Genomic DNA, 12,753 nt, shown 5'->3' with positions numbered 1-12,753 from the left:
GTCCATTTGACCCAGACTGCTTTTGGAACGACTGAGCTGCACTAGCTGAACTCGGGTTTCAGATTGGAAGCTTTGATCTGAATGCAATGATATAAACAAATGAGTGCAAGAAGAACATGGAGAACTTAGCTGAAAGTCAAAGTTGTCTTTATGATCAGTGACTTCTATAAAGCTAAAGCTCTGCTCTTAATTCCTTTCCTTCTCCTTCTTTCTCTTCTCTTTCCTTCCCCAACCTCTTTGCTTTCTCACTGTATCCTCTCTTCTCTCTTGCAGGAGAATTCTGGGGAGATTTCTTACTCTTTCATTCCTCAAGGATGAAGCAGCGCAGTGTGTCTGTGCACTGAAACAGGTAGGCAATGATTACCACAGTGAACGTCAGACAGACACATGCACGCACATGAACATTTACCGTCAGAAGCCCCCTTTTCCCCAGGTGTTTTGTGTATGATCTATTTTGCTAAAAGGCTGCACCATGACCACTAAGGAAGAAACAGCAAGGGAGCACACAAAGATAAAGAAAGGAATGGAACCTTTCTTCTGAGAGAGTGAAGAAAACTCAGATGGAGATTCATCATAAGGCCCAGAGAAAAATCAAGTGAAGGCGTTGATAGGATGAAAGTTTAACCAAACATCAGCTCCCCACAGGAGTAGCAAATCTGCTGCCGTCGCAGTGGACGGACCGGGAGAAAGACATGCAAAGAGACAGACTGACAGACAGGACAAGACAGAGCGGCGATCCCCAGCTGTTTTTAAAATCCTGCCTCTGATACATTATTGAATATGCGGCTCTCTAACGCATCGCTGAGCTTTCCTCTCATGTTAGTGCTCAAGTTTGTATAGCGTCACCATTCTAAATATAAAGCATTCGCTCACCCCCTTTTATTTTTTGCTAAAAGATGCAGAGGCTGCACGTAGGCTGTGTGTTGCTCTGAGAGCCACTTTCCTTTTCTGAGGCTATAGCTGGAGTTTGAGTTGAGTTTGTGTGTGACTCATTTTGGTACCAAGCCTCAGCAAACTTTACAAAAACCAAAATAGATATCATCAAACTGCTTGAAAGCTGGCTAGATGGTGCATAGAGTATGCTGAAGCACGATGAGTGCTTCACTGGGACTCGTATGTACTGTTTGCTGAAGGAAGGGGATTGATTTTGCTGCTTAACAGCAGGTGGAATACGGCAGATCTAAGACACCTCATTTTTCTTAGTTCCTTTTTTTCTAATTTTTAATATGGTGAATTTCCGTGGATGTTGCAAGGCCAGAGTCCTGAGACTTATATGTTTATATTGTGGAGTACCAGGTGTAATCTACAGGTGGCAGCAGAGCAGCATACCCAGCAGAAATGTTTCTGGAGCAGACTTTATTTGCTCATTTTAAGCGGCTAAGGCTTTTGTACAGTAGGGCCTTCATAAACCTCTGTGGCATCATTGCAAGTTTTCAAACAGATCATTCTTCCGGTCCTAGAAAACCAATATTCTTCAATAATCTTCTCTTGCAGCTCCCACTTTCAAACTTCATGTGACAGGATGAACCATGAGCAAAGGTAATAAAGTTTGCTTTCTTTAACTGTTTCTGTGCTTGTGTGCTTCATTAGTGTATGCAGTGGCATGCACATTTTAAGGGCGTGTGTCTCCGTTGTCTGACAGATGTTGCAATGGCATGATTAGTCCTCTGTGTGTGAGGTTGCTATAGTGACTGTGGGTTGAGTGTTGGGGAGGCCAGAGTGGAATAGAAGGGGTGCTGAGGATGAGAAGAGGGGGTGGAATAGGAAATGAAGTGCTTGTTGCCTCTGGCCTGCGTGTGTTTCTTTTTCTTGTTTTGTATGTGAGAGTGGGCGTGTTTGTGTGATGTTTATGTCTGTTTGTTTGTGTATCTGTATAAAGAGCACAGCATTGAAGAGACACTCGTCTGTGTAATTGGGAATTTGATCAAGATAACTCACTCGAATACACAGTCGATCATGTGCGCACACACATTTTCTTTCTGCGTAGGAGCGACAGAGACAGGGATCCTGTGATGGCTGGAGCGTGGGCTTGGGGTAACCTGTTCTGCCTCACAGACCAACACTATGAGTGGGTCATACTTATCACTTAAACTGCCACGTCAATGAAGCTGTTTAGCTAACTGGTACAAGCAAAAGAAATGCCCTCTGCTTCTGTGAGCACAGAGATTGTACAACACTAGTCTGAAGCACTTAAATGTAAGGCTCCAGAGTAGGACAGTATCAACAGTATTACCCTGAGGGTATCATCTTCCATGAGGCTTTGTCAGACCAAAGTGGGGATCCCTGAGATTGACTTTTAGATGTTTTGTAACCTTTTCGTTTCCTTTTGTGAAGTAAGAGACAGTTTGGGAGTTCTGAAACATATCTTGTTGGTTGAACTGCATAAAACTCAGACATGATTTACAGGTTTGTTTTAAGGGGAGCTCAAAAGCCACCTATAGACATAGAGATGATTGTGAACTCTTTCATTAATTTTGTGTTTCTATTGTTATCTGTAGGGATAACAATAGCGAGATCAACTTTTTATTACTTGATACACTTTCAAGTACTTGAGCTCTCGCTGTGTTTGATGTTGATTCTGAGTACTGACCCACAACCTGTGCATTCCTAACCCTTGTTTGAGGTTCACGGTTTTGTTGCGCTCCTGTTTACTGATCTGGTGGAGAAGCAATAATTTACAGAGTATATTTAAAGGTTGAGTAATGTTATCTTATCTTCAATTACAACATATGAAGAAAGAATTCATGATTAGTTTCTTCTTTTTTCTGCATTGGTAATTTTTCGTCTTATTTTGAAATTGCCATTTGTTAGGGAATTGTCATGGCTACTGAACAGACCCACGCGCAGACAGTTCTTTCAAGGAAACAAAAAGGGGATTTATTTACAATAGGGATCACCTTAGTGCAAAATATATGTACAGTGAGTTGGGAGGGGGTCCAGGGCTCCAGGGAGAGAAGGGGGGGGGGGGGGGGGGGGATCCACACACACGCTTCCTCTTCCACTCAGTCACCGCCACCGCTCCTCCGCACACGCGCACTCCTCTTCAGCCGCACTCGCTCCAACACTCCACACACTGCCCCACTTGGACAGGTCCGGTGATTCGGTCCAGAATCTACAGACAGAAGGTCAAGGTTAGTTCCACAACATAAAACACGTGTAAGCGATTCTTCTTTGAATATGCCGCGAGCACGAACTCAGGTGGTTCGACGTTCCAGCGGTGAGCTGCTCTGTGCCACTGCCTTAAATAGCAGCTGGGGAAATCAGCCAGATCAGCCGCAGGTGGACACCATCCACAGGGGTGTGTGGGCCAAGAGTGAGAGCCCGTAATGAGCTCCACCCAGGCAGAGAGGAGGAGGAGAGACAAAAAACTAAAACTAACAACAACAAAACCTGTAGCCAGCGTGGGCCAACCAGAGAGACACGGGGACCGTGACAGGAATTCTTAGAAAAAGCTGTAGAAAGTCTATTCAGATCCTTATTATGCTAATTACATTTTTCCCAACCTATTACAGTCTAGCTTTCAAAAGCAGCATCACGCTGAGACTGCGCTTTTGAAATTCTATAACAGTCTTTTGATGGCTTCTAAGATAAGATAAGATAAGATAACCTTTATTAGTCCCACACGTGGGAAATTTGTTTTGTCACAGCAGGAAGTGGACAGTGCAAAAGTTATGACGCAAAAATGCAGGGATTTGTTCTGTACTCATTCTACTTGACCTCAGTTCAGCCTTTGATACTGTTGATCATAAAATTTTACTTAATAGGCTTAAGTTTCTGGCTGGTCTCTCTGGCTCTGTGTTACATTGGTTTTCTTCCTATTTATATATTCCTCTGACAAGACTTTCTCTGTTAGGGTGAACAAGTTCTTCTCTGATTATGCCTCCCTAACCTGTGGGGGTTCCACAAGGTTCAGTAATGGGTCCATTATTATTTTCTTTCTACATTCTTCTCCTAGCTGGCACCATTAAGTATTTTTCTGATGTTTCTTAACATTTCTATGCAGATGACGTTTAGCTGGATATGTCTTTAAAACCTCACCAGCTGAATTGTCTGTTCGCTCTAGTCTCCTCTTTAACCCCCATTAGTGTCTGGCTCTCAAGCTATTATTTTGTTCTAAACAGCGCAAGACTGAGGCTATGATTGTAGCTTCTCCTCTATTATATATGAAAATCAGTCAGGCTCATGCTTCTATTTGTTCATCTGCTAGGTCCGGCATTTGAAATATTGGCATAATATTTGATTCCTCTCTATTTATTGTTCCTGTTTCTTTCATATCAGGAACATTTTAAAATGTAACATATGGTCTCTTTGGCCAAACCACACATAATTGTTCATGCGTTTGTGTTATCATGCTTAGATTATTGTAATTCCCCGTTTACTGACTCAGATAAATTATGTTTTGGGGGCCTCAAACAGGCACAAAACGCTGCAGTCAGACTATTAATGTTTATAATATATATAATATAATATTTATTATTTATTTATTATTTTATTTTATTTCTTTACCAGTAGATTTTAAGATCTGTTTTAAAATTCTTGTACTTAGATACAGAGCACTAAATGGCCAGGATCCATAGTATTTATATAAACTTTTTACTAAACAAACCTGTCCTCGCAGTATTCGATCACAGGCTCAGAATTTGTTAGTTGTTTCTTGTATAAGATTAAAAACTAGGGCAATAGACAGCCTGTGGCACCAAGTCTCCCGTTTTGTATTGCTATTACAGCTCTTGATTTTCTTGTTTATTTTACTCTGTCTTGTTGTACAGCGCTTTGTGATTGCTTGTCTGTGAAAGCGCTTTATAAATAAACTGTTGTGGTGGTACATATGAAGGTTCCCCCGTTTGATTCCAGAAGGACACACAAACTCAGCCTCAGCTAGTGTCCTATTAGTGCCAGTCCCAAGACAGTTGAGAGGGTTGTGTTAGGAAGGGCATCTGGCATAAAATCTGTGCCAAATCAAACATGTGGATCCATCCGCTGTGGCGACCACTTGGGAAATAAGGGAGCAACCAAAAGAAATTAGTGGTATTTCTGTCAGCTACAGTGCACTTATCAATACAAATACAGTTCTGGTTTGGAATAAACCACTAAATCTTTGCCCTTTTTAAAATGCACTGTAGGTTTATGGGGTGCACAATCTCTGATCCCAGATTTCTTGATTTTGAAAATAAATAAAGAGTAAGTGAATAATTTAACATCTGATATTCAAAACCAAACATACTCCCATATAGGAGATTTGTCTAAAATATGAGTAGGGAAGCATGTTAAAATATCTTAAAATCTGTATTCCTGTATGTAAGGTGTCATGACATGAGGGATTTCTCTGGTAATAAAAACTGACTCAGCTGCTCACTACTCAAGCAGTAGATGAATACAAAATGTTTTTATCTGTACATCACTACTTCCATACTTTGTAGCATTCATCATGACTTTAATCAAAGGATGAACGGATTAGAAATTTGTAGTCAAAGATCAAGGTCACTATGACCTTACAGAGCTGAGTTTGGGGATAACTCAAAACAATTCCACACCATTGTCTAATATAATAAACTGCTGATGTTTATCTTCAAGGTCAAAGGTCATTGTCACATCATAAAGCATTTTCTCACCTGTACTCCAGTCTGACATTACCCAGGGGAATTCACATACCCTCCACTGTCAGAGCAGATTTTTGATGGTTACCACTGTCTCCTCACAGAAAGAAGGTTCTGTCTTGTTTCTTTTATGAGTTTGCACATTCTCCTCTTACCTCAATAGACTTCCTTTGGTTGGTGATAACCCCTTATGAAGGAAGGGTGATCATGTTGTTCCCCAACCCTCACCCTAGGACACCTGGGATAAACTATCATTATATTTAACTACTTAATGCAATTTAATTCATATATAGATGGAATTTGGCTTATACATATTAGTTCCTTCTATAAATATCTGATTGTCTGTAAAGTTTGTCATTATTTCTGTTATTCAACTGTTTGTTTTTGATTTATAGGCACATTCGGTTTATTTGCCCTTATTACTTTATTTCTTTCTTGATTTTTTTTTCTCCCTGCACATTCAACAGAAAGGGAAATGGAAAAATGCAAATGTTAAATGTTCATGCAAATGTAGAAAATGGGAGACAGGATTACTAAAGAAATATGTGACAGAGTGTATTAAAATGTTAATATTTTAATCACCTAGGTGTGGAAAAACAACTTGCCAGAATTAGCTGATCTCTTCCCAGGAGGGCCCACCTTAAGTGAGCCAATCTCACTTCACATAACAAACCCTTAAGGTCCCTTGCCTATGCACAGCAAACCGCCCTTGTGCTTGTCTCCAGAATCTCCAGAGTGCACAGCCTGATGTGAATAATAGTCATTGTGAGAGATATAATGTGCTGTACCATACAGGGCTGGCTTCACACAGGGATTACACCTAGATGATTCTTCAATAGAGAATTTAGTCTCGGGCAGCCGAGCTTAATCCGCGGCTGTGGAAGCAGACCACAGTGCTGTGGAGCCATGGCCAGATATGACAAAGAACAGAGAGCAGCCAGATTAGTTCATACTAGGAAAAGGGCTGAGCTTGAAGCTGCCTGACAGAGCGTCTCTTGACAGCTCCTCCCAAATCTCTCTGCTCTCTCTAATGCAGGCTGAGGGAAACATTGTTCCCCTTTCTGTCTTTTGGCTTTCTCTCTCTTTTGCTCTGTCCTTGTGTCTCTATGTGAGGTAATACCAACACATAGAGAGAAACAGTGTGTGTGTGTGTGTGTGTGTGTGTGTGTGTGTGTGTGTGTGTGTGTGTGTGTGTGTGTGTGTGTGTGTGTGTGTCTTATCGCTTCATTAGCCTGTGGATTTCTGGGTCAGTCATAGCCTTGTTCCCACTGTCTCAGATGCGGTAATTACCCTCACGTGAGCCTCGTCTGATAATTAGGATGGTCCAAGCGGGACTCGGCCATACATGCGCATACACACCCTTCATGCTCATACGTGTGAGTTATTAGTGGAGAGCTTAACATGCAGTACAGTACTAATGGGATTATCATTGCTAAGGGTTCCACTCATCAAGCTCTCACTCCTCTCTCTACTCATCATCAAGCAGGATTCTCAAAAAATGAGAAGACTCAGTGCTTTCTATGCAATGTAATTCTTTCTCTTTTTCGTGTTTCTTTCTTCATTACCTTTAAGGACATTTTAATGAAAGTTCATTCAATGGATTCTATGGATGGATGGCAGCACAGGGGCCTTCACAGATGTGCACGCTACTCATGCCAAGAGCACTAATGCACATCCACAGCATCACAAATACTGGCTTTTCAATTGCGCACTGGAAAAAAATTTATGGTCCCTCTCCTCTTTAGCCTGAAGGACGCAGCCTTCATAATTTCCAAAAAGAATCTCAAGTCGTGATTTGTCAGGGAACAAAATCATTTTCTAATTCACTCTTTTCTCCATCTTAAATGAACTTGAGCCCAGACCATGCCCTTTTCATTTTTATGCATGGATTTTCTTTGAATAGCAGTTTTAACTTGTATTTGTTATTGCAGGGACAGTTTTTGTTCATAAGGATTTTCTAAAGCTATTGACCCCATTCTCTGATTTCCACAACAGAATTTCATCTGGTTTTAGTTGAAATATTAAAAATCACTGCCACCTAAATATTGTTTTTCAGCCGTGTCCAAGATTTATCCAGCTCATAATCATTCAATAATATTGTGACATCATTCCCAGTGTCTTTGGCAGCCTTGGCCTACTTTGAAGGGCAGCTGGCTGACATGAATCACAAACAGTGTGTGCATGTTCAAATTCCCTCTGGCTTCCATCCACCTAAATCTCACCTTTTTATTTTTTGTTTGTACCATCAACAGGTTCGCAGGAAGTATGACACACAATCGATGCTTGTATCACTGATGTTACTGACTTCTTCTGAGATTAATTCCTATTGACTTAACCAAATCTATTGCATTGACTTTCTACTAGGCACTTTATTACAGTCATTTTTTGCAAATGCCACGTGGCTCATTGGTAGTCACTATAAATCACTCATAACAGGAAGCTTTAACATAACCAGATAGGTTTGATTGTCCCGGACAAACCCCCATTTATCTAAAACTTGTACTAACAAACTGACAAGCAGGGAGTCCATGCAAGAGCTTTTCTTGGCCCACCAGAAGAGAGCGAGTGTTTGAGAGAGAAATAGAAGCGCTTTTACAGCCTGCATTAGCTGATTGTCTGTGTTACTGTTTAATGTACAGCATATACTGAAGTCTCCAAGTCGTAATAATTTTATTTTAAATTTTTGAACTGCTTTTCTATGCACCCATTTTTAATTCTTATTTTGAAAGGCTGAGCTTCTCTGAGATGATCTTTTAAGCTGATGCACCATTACTGAATTGTGATCAAGTAGGTTTTTTTGTTTATTTATTTTTTTATTGTTAGAGTTACACAACTTTTTCAGTCTTTTTTTTACCCCATCTCTGCTTTTTGAAAAGTGTTCCTGTGATCAGATTAAAATGACCTTACATTTTTTAAAGAAATATGGTTCTCAATGATTGAATTCTGTTTTTTCCATTATTTTTCTCATTATTCCCTGTGTGTTTCTGCTGTTGGGTTTAAACAAAATATCTAAAACACCAAAATAAGATCTAAATTAGTTTCTATCTATGACTATATAGTAGTATTTTCCAAGCATTTTGGTCAGTGACTCCATGCAAACAAAGAGTCTTTTGTACAAACCCTTATCTCAGATTGCATATGCAGTTCTGACCACTTAAACCAGACTGTTTTGTTTGTTTTTTCTGTGTATCTGAATCTGTTTAGAGGCACTGAGAATTGAAACAATCCAGTATTTTACCAGAAAACATAGGAAGAGGAAAGTGTTTTGTGCAAGAAATAGTTTTATGCTTTATTGCCATAAACCCACCTGGACAGTCTGAACACCAGACTAGGAATTACTGGTTTATAGTCATGTGTGTCATAATGAAATTAATTAAACTTAGAGTAAGCTTGCATAATATAGTCTGTGCAAAAGTGTACAGGCACTTGAACAGGTTGTCCTACTCAAAGTGATGCATGAAAAAAATCCTTACATTTGAATAAGAATATGAAACCAAAACAGAAAAGATATGACTGTGAGGAAAAGTAATACTGATTTGTTGGTCTGTTCATGTATCTTTTAGTTAAAATGACATATTAACCTCTCCTCATCTGAGCCACTCTCGGCCCTCTCTCCCATCGCCACTGCACCCATTTCATCAGCTCATTTAAAAGTAATATAACCCATAACCATTCAATTTCCACTGTGTTTATTCTGTTGACAGAAATGGTAATGGAGATATTGACTGCAGAGCGATTGTGTCTAGGCCATTGTGCTGAGTGGTTCGATGGAGTGGAGTGGATGACTGGAGGGCTATCTATCTGTGATGTTACATATAGTGTTGAAGTCATGGGAAAGAGAGACCCTCTGAAAGCCACGAGCTTAAATACCATGCATAACACGCACAAACATAAAAGGACAGCACAGACACACACACACAGGCAGACACACAGGCAGTGGATTCGGATGGGGATTATCAAAGCATAGCTGTAAAACAGGCAGAGACAGATCAGTGTCATACTTCATAAGCACTCGCACACACACATTGAGTGTGTATTAAGAGTGTACAGTAAGATGGATTTATTTTGAGGTGGATGGTATGATGACTTTGGTTCACGCATCATGACTGAGCACCATTCAAGCTTAAATAGGAGGACAGTTCGGTTTAACAGTAGAGAAGCTTTAGCAATCAATTATGGAGCTATAGAGCTCGAATGGAAGGAACATAAAGCTGCAGATATTTCCTGTCTGGGTCTTGAAGCATTTTACAATGTGTTTTTACTTTCTACTAAATGACCAAAGTGAAAAATTACAGTGAAGCACACATTTGAGAGCTTTATATGTTTCTATTACATCCATAAAAAGAAAAAGATAAAACCTCAGATGATGAGCTGTGATGCAGCTAAAGTCTGACAAAAAGTCAATGAATGCCAAGCAGATAATATTTGACCCTCTGGGTAGAAAGGATCATGGTTACCTTTAAACTGGAATGTCAAAACGAGATATGTCTTCTTCAAGTCCCTAATCACTACCTTTATAGCTGTACAGGCTATTACGATTGTCATCTAATTAGTCACTTTGTTAATTCTTAGTAGAAAAAAATCTTTTCCCTATATCTAAAGACATAAATGCTTTCTGTGTCACTGTGGTCTGATTAACATCTATAACAGCTAGACATACAATCATTGTAATTTTCATGGTTGATTTTGATTTTTCTGAGAGCCTGACCTGCTTTTCTTCCAAAGAACTATAACTGCCATAATGTACAAACAAAAATGAAATTTTCTCCTCTTACTAAAATAACAGAAAGCAAAGTTCTCTGCTTCTCGAAAGAGGTACAGATAAAAGAGCTGCTGTACTTATCTGATGATTTCACCTTACTAAACAAAAGCGGGTGCAGCCGATTTATGCAACAAAACAAGCCTCAGTCACTTACATAATTTTAGAGTACGTTTTATACTTCACCAGATAACAGGACATCAACCTTTTTCTCTTGTCTCCATAATTTTGCTTATATCTGCTTTTGTCCTTTCACTGCTGATACCCAGGCTCATGATGAAGCTGTTGACTTTAGCTTTAGCGTCTTCAAACGAGGCATGTTGAGCTGGCTGATGGTGATGTTCACCTACAGTTTACTAAAGCTAAATGTGTGGCTTGCTCACTAACAGGGAAAACTTTGCTAATAGCCAATGGCTGCATTCAAACCACATGACAGCATATTGGGACTGTTTGCCTGCGCCACTGTGCGTGTATTGCATATGCATAAAACAGACTGGCGCATTATTGGATATAGGTGAGAGCGACCACGGTCTGAGCTTAGTTCACTGAAAATGTGTTCAATTCTGGTCTTCAGCAGGCTGATTGCTGCATCTTTAATGGTGGCTGGTGGACTTTGTAACCAATCTTGACCTAAGTTGTCATGCTGAGCGTGGAAGACACAAACTCACATTATCAGAAAATGAGAGCTCTCAACCACTCACCTTGTTAGTTTGTAACAGTCTCTGATTCTGTGCACTGATGTGAATCAGAGTGCATATGAGCTTTATACTTTGTGCTGTTTCTGATGAATTTCAAAGTAAATGGTAAATGGGCTGCATTTATCTTTTCTAGTCTTATCGACTACTGAAAGTGCTTTTCACTTTAAGCCACATTCAACAAATACCACACACTTTCATACAGCGCTTTATTGAATACATACAAAGCTTTGTCACACACAGTGACATATCAAGGGCAGTTTTGGGGTTCAGGATCTTGCCCAAGGGCACTCTGATATGGTGATTGAAGCATAGAGCTTCCAGTTAGGCAGGTCTGTACTCATCCTAATATTGCGATGGTACCTTCTGTCCGCACTAGTCAGAGCTCAGTCACACACTTCATATATGATGAAGCACCAGTCATATGCTGACTGAGAGCCTCAATCTGCGGCCATCTAAACTTTAGCCCTGCCGCATCAGGCATGTCGGTCACCAGACATCTGTCATCAGCATGCAGCTCAGCGGAGGTCTGTGGCTCCTCCGTGATCCCATCTTCTCTACTACTGTCAAATATAATAATCAATCTCTTCTTTGCTTCCTTTTATATTCACTCTGCATATTTCTGCCTGGTCTACTCAAACTCTCCCCTCTTACCCTCCTCCTCTTTCTCCTCCTCCACATTTCTCCTCTCTTCTTTCAGCATGCTGAAATATATAACTAGCAATTTGCCAATCTCTCCCCCTATGACACACATGCACGCTCGCGCAGACGCTCATGCACACACAGACACATGCAGAGTTATCCAGACCGCAAGAGCTTCTGTGGTGTATAATGACAGATAATTGGCTATTGTGGGTTTGCCCTCGGCAGCAGGAACCAATCACAGTGACAGCCACTTCTCTGTGACCCGTGCATGCGCGAGTGAGCGTGTGCGTTCATGCAAGTGTGAGTCTCTGTGTGTGCGAAGTGCTGATAGTATTTTATTTTGCTGTCTGCTTTTGTTGCTCCGTGCATAGAAGTAATTGCTTGTCGAGTGTGTACAGCAAGTAACTGACAGCTCTCTTTATAGTTCACAGTAATGCATTTATGTAAACATAAATAAGCTGTTCGGCGGCAGCAGTTTGTGTGACAGTGTGAGTGTGTGTGTGCGGGAGCGCGATTGTGCGAGTGTGAATATGCAGGTACAGCCTCCTTATATAGCACAAATTTCTTTTGCTCCTCGTTTTACATTTTCAGGGTTTATACACCCAACTTGAGAATCTACAGCCTAACACAGTGCAGCCTTGCCAACAACCATCAGTACTGTGATCATTTGCCACTCATTTTGAGTCAGCATCCATGGGTAATGGTCTGTCTGCTTGACATTTGTATAGAACCTGTTGAATCCAGCTGTTCCTAACAATAGAATAATGATTTTCTTTTTTCTTTTTCGTTTTTTTTTTGGGGGGGGGGGTGAAAAACAATTCTGATGTGTTGAATTGTCACCACATCAACAGCAACACTTTTAGCTCCTACAGTGGTGCTGATGAAGGATATCTTGCTCTTTTTTCGTGATTCGCTCATTTATTCCTCAAACCTGCTTTCTTTCTCTCTTTCTCTACCACTTCCTCTTCTCTTGCTGTCTCTTCACTCTTTTATCTCTCTCCCTGTTTGCACCGATTCTCATTTCCGCTCATTCAATAGTGGGAAGTGCTGATCCAAC

At 40.5% G+C, this 12,753-nt stretch overlaps 1 protein-coding gene across 25 annotated transcripts in view; it reads left to right on the top strand.

Moving 5' to 3' along the window:
* Positions 1-12,753, top strand: part of ptprdb (protein tyrosine phosphatase receptor type Db) — a 159,523-nt gene that overhangs the window by 54,116 nt on the left and 92,654 nt on the right. For all 25 annotated transcript variants that reach the window (XM_026170790.1, XM_026170809.1, XM_026170799.1 and 22 more), the window contains exons 4-5: positions 274-349; positions 1,495-1,539. The gene's annotated coding sequence lies outside the window, so the exon portion shown is untranslated. The remainder of the gene's footprint in view (positions 1-273; positions 350-1,494; positions 1,540-12,753) is intronic.

This window comes from Astatotilapia calliptera, chromosome 6, assembly GCF_900246225.1.
Source record: "Astatotilapia calliptera chromosome 6, fAstCal1.2, whole genome shotgun sequence".
In the NCBI taxonomy this organism is placed as follows: domain Eukaryota; kingdom Metazoa; phylum Chordata; class Actinopteri; order Cichliformes; family Cichlidae; genus Astatotilapia; species Astatotilapia calliptera.
This window is presented reverse-complemented; position numbering and strand designations above follow the sequence as displayed.